Source organism: Balaenoptera physalus (genome assembly GCF_965194825.1).
Source record: "Balaenoptera physalus genome assembly, chromosome: 8".
Classification (NCBI taxonomy): domain Eukaryota; kingdom Metazoa; phylum Chordata; class Mammalia; order Artiodactyla; family Balaenopteridae; genus Balaenoptera; species Balaenoptera physalus.
Genome location: NC_138887.1, coordinates 55,568,318 through 55,580,685, shown reverse-complemented (window position 1 = coordinate 55,580,685; position 12,368 = coordinate 55,568,318). Strand labels below are relative to the sequence as shown.

The following is a 12,368-nucleotide window of genomic DNA, read 5'->3' as shown; positions in this document are numbered from 1 at the left end:
GTATTCTTTGAAGAGACCAGTCCTCATAGGAATATGAACGGCGTATGAGTGGCTCACCTCCTGGAACCACCATGAAGTGTCTTCCCTCAGGGGTAAAGAACTGCATGTCCATACAATTGTATTATGGGTGGTTTTGCCCTTCTTTGGAAGCATCTGGTAGAGGCCGCTTCCCAGACAGGATATTGAACAAGAGTCCTGTTCTGGTATGACAATAACCACAGGCGGGTCCTGCAAATATTCATTTAGTGATAGTGTCTGTGCTTAACTCAATATAGCCTTGTTGTCACTTGTCAAGTAAATCAAAGGCACATAGCGTGTATTGAATGCCTGATAGTATCTAAGTGTATCATTGACGCTTGAGTAATCCCAAAGGTTTAACTGGAAGAGAGGAATGGAAAACCTGCATTGTATAAAAGTGGGGGTCTAGGACATATGTTCTGGAAATAGGAAATTGTAAAATGCTACATACAATTCCTCTCCTTTTTTGAGATTTTAATATGTTACTTTATTTGGTGTATGAATTAAACAAGACATAAACTTTTATTTTAAATAGCATAAAATATATTTAATTTGATCTCTGGCTACTTGGGTTTGTTTAGGGCAATGGTTCCCAAATTTATTATAATTATACTTCAGAAACTCTTAATTTTTAATTTTTTCTTTCCTCATGTTTAAAATGAGATTGCTTTTATACTCATAAATACATCACTTTTATTTTTATCTACATATGGTTCAACCTTTTTATATTGTTATCCTTTTGTTTTTCTCTCCTGCAACTAAAAATAATATTCTAGAACAATGGAACATTTTCATGAATGTTGATATCATATTTTCAACAACCCTTCTCTACTCCTTCCTCCCCACCATTCAAAAAATGGTTGGGCCTGGAAGTCATTTTTAAAAAATGCTCCAGTACGAAAAAAAGGTTCTCTAGTTGCTGTGAAGTGTGATCAAGAAAACTATAACACAAGGAGTGAACAAGGAAAGGAATACTTGAAAACAAGGGAACAGATTAGGATATTAATATTTCAGTCATGTAATCCATGTAATTTTTGGAATTAATACACTTGACCATTGGTTTTACAGTGAAAGAAATTTTGTGTTTGTCTGAAGCATTACTTAAAATAATAGAGAAAAGAAAAAAATAGTGTTAAAAATTATGTATCACTTTAACCTCAATGATATAACATCTGGCATACGTGTGTGTTATGAATATATACATATATTTATCAGGAGTAATGAGTGAGCAGTGCTTTCCATTCTCATCTTGAGTATCACATCTGTTGTGTTGTTTAAAATAATTAACTTCCTTGAATACAGAATGTTGGTTTATACAAAATAATTCTAAAATATCAAAATAAATTAATGAGCTTCAAAAACTCAAAATTGTCAACAATAGTTATATCATTCTGTTTCAAACCTTTCTGCTTATAATTTTTTGTGGATAGATGAAATCACTTTGTTTAAGAGGAGGCAACTTCAGAAAGACATCAGAAGGAGAAGATTCTTTCCACAGCCTCCTGAGAGTCTTGGCTTAAGCACTGGGTCCATCAACAAATGGAGACTTGTTTATCTGTAGAATAGTTTCTATCATTGTTGAATAAAACAGTGCTCTAGGAAGGGCAGAATATTGCTTAACTGCTTGCAAAATGAAGTTAGAGCTCTGCAATTTATTGGATAAAAGGATACGATGTTAGTTAATTCCTGGGCTCTAGAACTAGGTTAAGCTATATTAACTCATCACTGAGAATTTTTTACATTCCCTGATTGGTTGATACGCTTCCTAGGTTGAAAATTATTCTCCCTTTGAATTTAAAGGCCTTCTTCCACAGCCTTCAAATATGCCAAATTTCTGATCACTTTTTGTCCATTTGTCAATGACTTGTATCTCTGGAAATTTTAGAATATACTTTTCATCCATGCTGTTCAGAAATTCCAAAATGATATGTACTGGAGCAATTATTTTTTATTCATTTTACTTGGAAAGCAGTGGATACTTTTGATCTGACAACTTATGTTTTTCAGCCCTGAAGATTTTTATTTTAATTTGTGATTTTTTTTCCCTGTCCATATTCTCTGTTTCCTATTATTTAAATAGCTAAGAGTTTGGTGTTGTACTTTCTGTACTCTAGATAATTTTGAAGAGGAAATAATTCCCCAGGGATTTGAAGAACGTTTTGTTGGACACAGAACTTGCTATGTGTCTTGAAACAGGTGATAAAAGGCTTGATGATTGGTGGTAGAATCATGTAGACACGTAGTGGGGGCAAATAGGTAAAAGCAAATGCACATCAGCACACAAATGAAAGAAGACTGAAGATAGGGGACAGATTTACTATTGATGAACTAGTTTTACGGTAGATTAATAGGAAGGATGGTTCAAAAGAACTATTACGATCATACTGAGGAGGTCCTTGAGCTCAAGCTCCAGAAAATATTTTACCACGTGCAAGGGGAAGACAGTGATTACTTTTACTGGGGAGTAACATGATTGGAAGTATTTTTAAAAGAGCCATCTGATTGTGTTGAGGGGGAAAGATAGTAGAGAGATGAGGTAAGAGGCAGTAAAACAATACAGAAGGCTTTCACGTGCAAAATTGCTGCCTTGCTTCGCTGTATTCTGAGAAGTACAGTCTCCTCATCTCTTCTGAGTCCCCAACACTCTCCTGCGCTTTGTTCAAGCTGTAGCCTGGCTCTGTGAGTCTGTTATCCTCCTGACACACCAAGTGATATCTGACAGCCATTTCAAATCCAGCTCAACTCTCAAGTTCCTCCACTTGCTCCTCACCAGCCCCCCAACCTAGTTAGAATGACCACCCTCCCCTTTGATCACATTTCTCTTTTTGAATACATCTATTATTGGTACCTTTATCTTGAATAATTGTTACTTGTTTCTGAACCTGTTCCTCTAGATAGTCCTGAAGACAGGAAACTGTTTTCGTCAGTCACATGCTCAGAAAGACTATTTGTGAAATGTGAATTAAGCAGTAATGGCAAGGTACATGGTGTATGTCTGATGACTTTACTTACTCCTGGAGGATTTCAGCAAAGAGTAAGAGACAAAGCATGTAATTAGATTCCACTGTACTACCTGGACAAGATAAATCATAATCATGACATCCTAAATACTGTATACACTCTGACGCAATGACCTGTTGAATCAGTATTCATCAAGTTTAGTCGTACAAAACAAAATTCCAATTATCTATGTGAGAAGTATATTCTATACAAAACTGCAGAGACATAAATTAACCTGAAAGCATTTAAAACAACATGGTTGTCTGGGTGATATAATACAGCACATACAACCAAGAGTTAGTTAAGCAGGGAGGAGAAGAACAAACTGCTACCCAAATAACAATTTTTCAATACTTATCTAATCACAAATAATGTACAGCTCGAGGTGGTAAAATATCAATTAAACTTAATGAAGCTGATCAGCAGAAAACAAAACCCTTTCTAATAAAGATAAAATGTCCATGAAGGCATAATTAATAAATTAAATGTAACACAAAGGCTGATTCTATAAATAAAATTCTTAAAAATGGTAAAACAGCTTTTTAATCAAGTTATTTAAAATGTTATTAGGTCATATTTGACACATACAAATATCATATATATATAATCACATATTTAAATTATGAAGCTTAATAACCAAATAAACATCCCTCCCAGAACTCACCACCCAAACTAAGGTCTAGAGCATTTCCAACATCCCTTGCTTTGATCTATATCTTCCTACCCCCTTCTCTGCACAGTACCGACTGATGAGCAACTATATGGAATTTTATATTTATCATTTCCTTGTCATATTTTTATTATCCTTATCACATATAATATGCAACTCTATGGGACATGTACTTTTTGTTTCTGAGTTCTCTGAAATATTATTATAGTGTATGTTGCCATCTTTGACTTGCTTTTTATACTCACAAGTGTTTCTAAATTTCACACAAATTGGTAACTGCTGCTGTTGTTCATTCATTTTCACTGCTTATAATATTCATTCTCCTAAAAATGGGCATTTTAATTGCTTCCCACTTTTCATTCTTGAGAGCATTGTTATGAATATTCTTGTTGACTGGTGGTCAGGTATAAGAATCTTTTGAGGGCAGGGAATGGGTGCAGATTAGAAATAGCATTGCTGGATCATTTGGTATGTGAATATTTAATCTTACAAGACTTTGCCAAATTGATTTCCAATGTATTTCAACAATATGTAAAAGCTGCCATTGATTCACATCCTTGTCATTAGTTAACATTTTACCAAAATACATTCAAATATGGGCTATGCATTAAATATATTAGATCCTGGCCATTATAGGGAGTAGTAGGGAATAGAGTAAAATTAGAGAGTCAGGCTAAAAAGAAGTAAAAATAAACTAACAAAAAGAGAGGTTGCCCTTGACAATAATATAAATTATATATTATGTTTAAGTTACGTATATATAAAATATAAAAATGTAATATAGGAATAACAAAAATATGCCATGAAATGTAGAGAATAATTCACTCAGTGCTTGAAACTGAGCTAGAAGGAATTAAAGCAGTAATGAATAAAAATTTGGTTAACTACAAAAAACTAGGTTTACACTTATTTTCTCTGCACTTTGAAGATATTATTCTCAGATCTATCACATCCATTATAGCTGTTGGCAAACAACTGTCCATCAAATTGGCACTCCTTTGAGGAGATTTGTCTTTTCTCTCTAATATCATTTAAGATCTGCTTTTATTTTTTTTCCATTTTGTGTTTCCCTACAATAGTTTTAAGCATTGGTTACTTTTACTCTAACTTTCAGCAGTAATAGAAACGATCCAATGGTCATTTTCTGAGATATTTCCTTTCTTTCATTTCATTTATTCTGTCCTTCTGGGATTTAAATTAGATATATATTGATACCAGGACTTCTATTCTCTAAATAGCTAGATCTCACTTTTATTTTTTCAATTCCCTCGCTTCTTTGTGCCATATTGTAATTTCTTCAGATCTATTTTTCAGTTCACCAATATCTCATTAGTTTTGTCTAATCTACCATTCAATCCAAATATTGATTTTTTTTAAGTTATTTCAATAATTATATTTTTCTTTCTTAAACCTTATTTTGGCTCTTCCAGATATCCTAATCATTTTGAATAGTTTGTTAGTTTTTCCTTTTTAAAATTTTATGGTTTATGTTTTTTATTTAAATATTTCATACATAATTATTTTATATTTTATATATAATGATTCTGAAGGGTGGCAGAATATGCCACCCAAAAAATATGCCACTTTGGCATAAGGATTATTTTCAGTTAAAGGTACTTGAAAAACAGCAGACGTAAGAAGGGCATTCTGATCTCCTCTTTTCTTCCTGGAACATGAGATAAAACTCTCATATAAAATATGCCCTCCCTGTACCAGGAGAAAAGAAACATTCTGTGATGGGAGTCAAAGCCTAGAGAATTCTGTACAAATGGACCCTGTTAAAAGAATGCTTATCTTTGATTAGCCTCCCTATACATTTCAGTTACTTTTTCATAATTGCCTCTCTTTGTTCAAACTAGTACAAAAGTATTAGGTTTTGTTACTTCTTTGGATATTCTTTTCCTTCTGTCACATAAAACTTACATTTGCATGCTTTTTCATGGTAATATGTTTTATGTCAATTAAATTCTCCCGCCCATCTGAAAACCTGAAGAAGGTAAAGGTCAAGTTTTGCCTCCCCTACAATTCCAATAGCTGAGGTTATTGGGGCTCCTAAACTAACAGCTTTTTCCTACTGACTCTCACTCATGACCCTTCGTCTTCTTATATGTTTGGTGCTCTTCGATTATAGGCTTATATTTAGTTGAACTTAATTGGTGCTCTTCCAGAGTAGATATTCATTTTCTGCTCTTAGCAATCAGGGGAGCTACCAACTGGGAATGATTTATTCACCTTTTAGGGTCCTGGCCTTCATAAAAGAGCCTAAGGACTTCTATCTTTCAAACAGCTCACTGTCTAGTCACCTGACTCCAGCAAGGATGGCATTTATGTTGAAAGACACCTCACCTTTTGGGTGTTAAATAGGCTCCAATTCCAATTTCAATCTTTTTTCCTCTATCTTTGTTGTTTTTGTTTTGTCTCCTTGGAGATATCCCCAACTTCCGATTAATCCAATAATATAATAAAACTATGTGCTAGGCAAGATCTAGTTTCGTTTTGTGTTCCTAAAGGCCATTCAAAGCAATTGTTGGCAATGAGATTTTACAGATTTGACTTTGTAGAGGTTAGTACACTTGGTACATACTTCCAAGTAAAAATGGTGGTTGAATTATTTGGGTTAATTTCAATATTGATAACTATAGCACAAAATCATCTTTGAAAATTAAACTGATGTTAGTGTCAAATAATACGTAATTTTTTTGTAAATTTTTAGAACTAAGCTAGGACATATATTCCATAAATTAACAGAGCTCCCTTAAAGCACATGTTAAAAGAGCTTAAGAAAGATCACTTCAGCCAGCATTTCTCTTCCTCCTAAAAGGTTGATCAGTGTGCCTTTGCCTGTGAGCTTAGCCTTATGCTAATTTCCAAAGTCAAAAATTACCTGATCCACAATGTACTCATTTAGCCCCAGCTCTATATAACACAAGGTTCAATATAAAGGTTCCGAACTCTCCTAATATTCCTAATCCTTTAGTCCTTACTCATGTAATGTGTGCTAATGATCATAATGTCGAACATCTGAATCACAATCCACAAACCCAGGTACATAGGAAATAGCCGTTTTAAATAGGTATTAAATAATCAAATTAGAATGGATTCTAAGTCTCTATACATGGCAGGTGGGAAATTCTAATTAAGTCATTATTAGGGCCCCATTCTTCTTCAAGGTCTTAGTGAAATATGGCCTGGGAAAGGAAGCCAGACACACTGACATTTGAACCTTAGGAGTCACAACTAAAACTGTTACCGTGTACCTGTGAAGAGGTTCTAATCTGGAAACTGTTTTCATGGTTTACTTGGAGCAAGAATGCCATCCTGAGACCGGGGGTTTTGATGTTTATTGTTCAGCATCCATAGTCTCTCCTTCCAACCTTTATCGTTGGTGTCTTCTCACCTACTGTTAGACAAGAGGTAATACCTCTGTCTTTTCTCTTGATCTTTCAAATTTTCCTTCTCTCCTCTACTTACACTCATAAGCATTTCCCCAATTCCCTCATCCCTAGGCTTTTAGGCATCAAATGGCAAGGAAAGATATGAGTTTAAATCACTTTTACTTTTGGCCCAGCAAGGCAACTTCCCCTGAGGCTATGGAACGCCAAAGATCTTGGCTACCTCAAGGAAGGAGAGGGAGAGAGGGAGGGCAGAGAGAAAAGACCAAAGTGATTATCTTGCCACGGTAATTACTGCTAATATTTATTTAATATTTCTTGAAAGCCTGATATGTGTCAGAAATGAAGCCAAGAAACTTACTTCACAGTCATTTCATCTAATCCTCAAAACAACCTTATGAAATAGGTACTATTATTATCTCCATTTTACAAAAGGCTAAAAAGAGTTTAAATCACAGCCCCTGATCTCACAGTTACTAAACTGAATAGCCAGGATTTAGACCTCAACAATCTGACTGTAAATTATACTGCCTTTGGTCATTGATTAGGCTCTTGCTTGTTCCTTAGTTCTTTAGTAACTACCTAAGTTACCAGTTTAGGAATTTCAATTAGCCTCAGATGTCTGTCTTTCTTCTGACAGTTTTCTCCAAGAATTTGGAGTCTTTCTATTATTGAATCTCAGACTGATGAATGGAAATCTCACTGTCTCTTAACAGACTTCTCTAAGGCCAACTTCTCTTCATGGCCAGCCATTCTGCAGAACGCCCTAAAGTCATGCTCTATAAATCTGCTGAAACAACTTGTTGCTACTACTGCCCTAAACCCACACGTGACACGCTGAGGTGGTAGGATGTGCCACTCAGTTTGTCTGTCCCATCAGTAGGGCTAAATTTTGTGCCTGTCTCTTCTCCCATTCCTTCCCTTTACCAGACACCTGGCAGGACGCCAAGGTACAACGGCTGCAGCATGTAGACTATAGTCAACTGAGAGGTACTTTAACAGTAGAAGTCATTTTGGTCAATGAGTAAAATATTTACACTCTATAAACATTTGGTCTTTGGTGCCATATTCATAATCAGAAGGAACTTAAAAATATGCTTCTACTCTGTCAAGCAAGGCTTACAGAGGGAACTGGCATGTAAATCTTCTACTTAAAAATATGTAAAACATATACAGTAAAAGTTTCCACCACTATAGAGCAGCTTGCTCATTAAAATGTCATGTTTTCTTAGAATGGAAGGAGTGATGGGAAGATTTTTAGAATGACTTTAATCATCCTGGAGAACACTATCTCAGTACTGTTCATTTTGCAAATGCTCAAATAGGGTAGATTATGCAGAAATTAGAAAGCAAGAACATTTAAAAACTGATAAATAGCATACATTGTAAATTATATAATAGGAAATTTTATAGTATAATCAAATTATGGTAAAATATGTATTTGCTGTATCACTGACCTGTTGAACAATCTTACATTTCTATTACTTGCCCTGTATAAAAAGATAAGTATCTGTGTCAAACCTGAATATCATATTTATAAATATTTCTCTTTCACATGCATAAACTGTTGTCAGACCCAGAAATTACACTGCTTTTTTAAGGTCTAGAAACTTGGGCTAACATTGGTGTTATTAGGCACGTGACTATGCCACAGATATGCAGTCAAACATTCTGTAATATAATCCAAAGAAACTAGCATCTGATTGACTTTCTCAATACTGTTCTATACTGTATCTTTGATTTATAAGGAATAATTATTTTTTAATTACTTAAATAACACTAGAGTACAGTACTTTCTTCAAATCTGTTTCACAGAATAGAAACTAAAGATTAAAAGAATTAATTAAATACCTCAAAAGGTTATTTATCTGCACCCCAGGAAAGCATTAAAAAATGCAAATAAGAAAAACGAACAAAAGAAGTACATGATTCTTACAAATCCCCTAACATTCTCAAGTGGTGTGTATGTGTAGGGAGAGTGGTCCATACATATTTTTAGTAAGGAATAATAGGTGCTTCCAAAGTATATTACATCTACCTGTAGTAGCACTTCCTCAATTGTAATGATGTGTTTACATGCCTATCTATACCTGCCCCTTTAAGGCAGGCTACAAAGTTTTGGGTATCATCACGATTTAAGTGCCAAGATGTTCTGAAGAGTCACAAGTGTTTGGAGACATTTTTAAGTCTTATTTGCAAGAGAGCAGGACAAGTGGCATAATAATTTTATTTTCATCAATAGGGTCAAAATATCACATGACTACTGCCGTATAATTTTGAAAGAAGATGAGGTAAGATATTGAATAAATAAATGATGTCTCAAATGCCATCTTCAACTTGCTTCCTATTAATAGTATTTGAAAAGATAATTTCTTTATGAATGCAAATGATTACAAAAATCTTATGAAATAAAGTTTTTTAAAAGCCTATTTAAAATATATGAAATGTCAAGTCTATCAAAGTATGAATACAAGGTAAATTTGATATTATAACAGAGTTATAGATTTGTTGTAGTTATATAAGCTTACACGTTCAGAATAAACAACACAATAGAAATATATCAAAATGTTAACAATGGTTATCTCAAGATAGTGATATTATGGGTAATTGTCTTTTCTGTATTTCCCATATTTTTAAAACAATAAACCACAGTGTTTAAAAGGAAAACGAAATGTTATTTTTACCATATCTTAGATGAAACTATTCTCACCTTTCATGGTTTTCCATGTCTTCACAATGTCAATCACCATTATTCTCACAATAGAAGATGCTACGATTATTATCCCATGTCTCTTTAGGATATTCTGTAACAGAGAAATTTAATGATTATTACATTATTACACTGTAGAGCAAATGCTATTGCCTATATCCACTTTCTTCCAAACCAGAGAAAATTGGAAAACTTTGATTTCACCTTCAAATTTTAGGGATACTATGCTCTAAAGTGTTTCTCATAAATAATAATTTTAAAGAAAAATTTACGTTAGAAAAGAAGGTATTTTTCTTATTAAAATATCTATATAATTATATTTTTCTTATAAAAATTAAGTTATTGAAAATATTCTATTCTTAGGATAGAGTTGATTTATTAAACATAAAAGATTAAAAATTAAAAGCACAGGTCTAATCTTGCACTCAAAACATAAGTAGCAAATAAAATCCTGATATAAAACTGTTAGTGCAATTATACAGTTAATTCTGATACACTATAATTTTTGAAATATAAGCATTAAGTCTTGTCAAGTTAATCCTATAGAAATATGTATATTCAGATTTTTGGTAACTGAGTCTTTAAATCTGTAAGGTCAGGAAAGGAGAAGATGGCGGAAGAGTAAGATGCGGAGAGCACCTTCCTCCCCACAGATACATCAGAAATACATCTACACGTGGAACTGCTCCTATAGAACACCCACTGAACGCCGGCAGAAGACGTCAGACCTCCCAAAAGGCAAGAAACTCCCCACGTACCTGGGTAGGGCAAAAGAAAAAAGAAATAACAGAGACAAAAGAATAGGGATGGGACCTGCACCAGTGGGAGGGAGCTGTGAAGGAGGAAAGGTTTCCACACACTAGGAGCCCCTTCACGGGCGGAGACTGCGGGTGGCAGAGGGGGGAAGCTTCGGAGCCACGGAGGAGAGCGCAGCCACAGGGGTGCGGAGGGCAAAGAGGAGAGATTCCCGCACAGAGGCTCGGCGCCGACCAGCACTCACCAGCCCGCGAGGCTTCTCTGCTCACCTGCTGGGTCGGGTGGGGGCTGGGAGCTGAGGCTCGGGCTTCGGTCGGATCGCAGGGAGAGGACAGGGGTTGGCGGCGTGAACACAGCCTGAAGGGAGCGAGTGCACCACAGCTAGCCAGGAGGAAGTCCGGGAAAAGGTCTGGAGCTGCCGAACAGGCAAGAGACTTTTTCTTGCCTCTTTGTTTCCTGGTGCGCGAGGAGAGGGGATTCAGAGCGCGGCCTAAAGGAGCTCCAGAGACGGCCGCGAGCCGCGGCTCTCAGCGCAGACCCCAGAGACGGGCGTGAGACGCTAAGGCTGCTGCTGCCGCCACCAAGAAGCCTGTGTGCAAGCACAGGTCACTATCCACACCGCCCCTCCTGGGAGCCTGTGCAGCCCGCCACTGCCAGGGTCCCGTGATCCAGGGACAACTTCCCCGGGAGAACGCATGGCGTGCCTCAGTCTGCTGCAACTTCACGCCGGCCTCTGACGCCGCAGGCTCGCCCCGCCTCCTCCGTAACGCTCCCTCTCCCCTGCCTGAGTCAGAGCCCCCGAGTCAGCTGCTCCTTTAACCCCGTCCTGTCTGAGCTAAGAACAGCCGCCCTCAGGCGACCTACACGCAGAGGCGGGTCCAAACCCAAAGCTGAACCCTAGGAGCTGTGCGAACAAAGAGTAAGGGAAGTCTCTCCCAGCAGCCTCAGAAGCAGCGGATTAAAGCTCCACAAACAACTTGATGTACCTGCATCTGTTGAATACCTGAATAGACAACGAATCATCCCAAATTGAGGAGGTGGACTTTGGGAGAAAGATATATTATTTTTTCCACTTTTCCTCTTTTTGTGAGTGTGTATGTATATGCTTCTGTGTGAGATTTTGTCTGTATAGCTTTGCTTTCACCATTTGTCCTAGGGTTCTGTCCGTCCATTTATTTTTGTTTTTTTTTTACTTAAAAATTTTTTTTTTCTTAATAATTATTTTTTATTTTAATAACTTTATTCTATTTTATTTTATCCCCTTTCTTTCTTTCTTTCTTTCTTTCTTTCTTTCTTTCTTTCTTTCTTTCTTTCTTTCTATTTTTTCTCCCTTTTATTCTAAGCCGTGTGGATGAAAGGCTCTTGGTGCTCCAGCCAGGCATCAGGGCTGTGCCTCTGAAGTGGGAAAGCCAACTTCAGGATACTGGTCCACAAGAGACCTCCCAGCTCCACGTAATACCAAATGGTGAAAATCTCCCAGAGATCTCCATCTCATCACCAAGACCCAGCTTCACTCAACGACCAGCAAGCTACAGTGCTGGACACCCTATACCAAACAACTAGCAAGACAGGAACACAGCCCCATCCATTACCAGAGAGGCTGCCTAAAATCATAATAAGGCCACAGACACCCCAAAACACACCACCAGATGTGGACGTGCCCACCAGAAAGACAAGATCCAGCCTCACCCACCAGAACACAGGCACTAGTCCCCTCCACCAGGAAGCCTACACAACCCACTGAGCCAAACTTAGCCACTGGGGACAGACACCAAAAACAATGGGAACTATAAACCTGCAGCCTGTGAAAAGGAGACCCCAA

The 12,368-nt window shown here is 36.7% G+C and overlaps 1 protein-coding gene across 1 annotated transcript in view; it reads right to left on the bottom strand.

The window, feature by feature from the left end:
- DGKB (diacylglycerol kinase beta) overlaps positions 1 to 12,368 on the bottom strand; it is a 925,979-nt gene that overhangs the window by 904,080 nt on the left and 9,531 nt on the right. The window contains exon 2 of the mRNA XM_082472689.1: positions 9,791 to 9,884. The gene's annotated coding sequence lies outside the window, so the exon portion shown is untranslated. The remainder of the gene's footprint in view (positions 1 to 9,790; positions 9,885 to 12,368) is intronic.